Raw genomic sequence first — 1,972 nt, 5'->3', positions numbered from 1 at the left:
GAACTCGGCAGAAATTCCTACTCGGCGGGAGGGGTGGAGCTATCCAGGCAGTTTTTAGATCAGTATTATGAGGACATTTTTCTCTGTAGTTTTATTTTTAAAATAACAGTATGTGTGCATGCACGTCTATGTGTGTGTGTGTACATGCGCACAAGTGCATGCATGAAGCCCTTCATAAATCTCCCGTATGTCATACACATGTAATATGTCAGCTATGGACAGTCTTTATTTTCTCAGAATATAACAGTTCTTTGAATTGCCCATAAAGAATACATTCATATCAGAAAGATGCTTCAGTTCTATTTAAAATGCTCTGTCTCTGAAGCAAGGTGGTTGACATAATGTTATGTTGTTCTCTGTGCTTTGTTTCATTAAGAAATGACTCCACTGAAATCAAAGTGTGATTGGACCATGTATGTGTAAACATATATGCTGAGTGGTTTGTAGAAGACATGGAGAAGGGGACTTTGTTCAAGAAAAATATTACCATAGTGTTTTACTTTTGTTTTTAATCCTCATTGAATATATCTTGAAATCTCTGCTGTCAGTCAGATGGTTTTCTGTTTCTAGTCCCTGTTCTCTCCCTCCCTTCTGGTTTGCAGAGCACGCTTGGGGACCCTGAATCGTGCTTTGTTTTTTGTGTAGACCAACTTAGTTTTCTCCTAGCTTCTAGCTCTGCACTCAAAACCTTTTACTTTGGGGCTGACAAGGTAGCTCAGTGGACTAAAGCACTTGGTTAGGCAGGCACAGGGACCATCGTTCCATCCCTGGCACCACATACCACGCCAGTCCCACCCCCAGGATGAGCTGAGTTGGCTAGAGTCCAGGAATGGTTTTGAACGCCTGCAATCCCAGAGCTGGGGAGGCTGAAAGCAGGAGGATCACCATGAGTTTGAGCTGCATAGTAAGACCCTGCAACAACAAAATGCATTAAAAAACAAACAAACAAACAAAAAACCTTCTACTGTGGTTGAGGTTGAAGTCATTGTACTAAGGAACAGAAGGCCTTGCTATCAGGGTCCATCCCTTTTAGAAGGCTACTGTAAATGACCAAAAATAATCAACCTATCAGTAACAGAACTGTTGTGAGGCTGGGCATGGTGATGAACATCTGGAGTCCCATTCCCTTGGGAAGCCGGAGTAGGAGCACAGCTGGAGCTGAGGAGTTCTGAGTCGGACTTGGCAACACAGTGAGACCCTGACTCAAAACCCAAACCTCTCCCTAAAAACTCCCTGAACCAAAACAAATCAGAAACAACAGCAACATAAAACATCTATGATCTGAAATAAAAATAGCTTTATTCAAAATCTGAGTTGGCTATGGTTCCTTCAGCTTCCTAAAGGTGGGTGTCATACTTGCAGCAGGAGCAGTAAATCCATTTCCTCTTATTTTTCATTTCATAGACTTGTGGGGGGGGTGATGAAAGAAGAGAAACTGAAGCTCCAAACCTCCCCCCACTGTGCTGCGCCCAAGCATACTTTCCCACAGGGCCCTCTTCATGGAAATAGGAGCCTCGCTAAGCCATTGCCATTTCAGCGGAGACACATTCCCAGAATACACATTGACGTCACTCTTCCTTTCTCTTAAAATCCCCTAAGTCATAACAAGCTTATTAAGGGACAGTCTTTCCCCCTGCTACTTTTTATAAATCCTCAGAGGCTAAGGGGATGCTTTGGCTGCTTTTCACATCACAGGACTGTTAGCAATTCCCGATTGTTTCCTGATCTTTACCTTCTTGATAGCTGGGCATTTCCTTAAAGGCCTCTCAAGCTGCAGCAGAATTTTAAACGTTCAGTTCGATCTGCTTCCTGACATTTTTGTCACCTTCAACATAATCTTGTAAATTTTTTCCATTGGTTACATGAGCTACGACTTCACAAAATGAGATAGAGCCCAAGGCACCATTGTGCCAACTCAACCACAGGCTGAGCCAATCATGAAAATATATATATATACATATATATATATATA

Source organism: Octodon degus, unplaced genomic scaffold (assembly GCF_000260255.1).
Source record: "Octodon degus isolate 3935 unplaced genomic scaffold, OctDeg1.0 scaffold00065, whole genome shotgun sequence".
Taxonomy (NCBI): Eukaryota; Metazoa; Chordata; class Mammalia; order Rodentia; family Octodontidae; genus Octodon; species Octodon degus.
The sequence above is the reverse complement of the archived record's forward strand: the minus strand, read 5'-3'. Positions refer to the sequence as shown.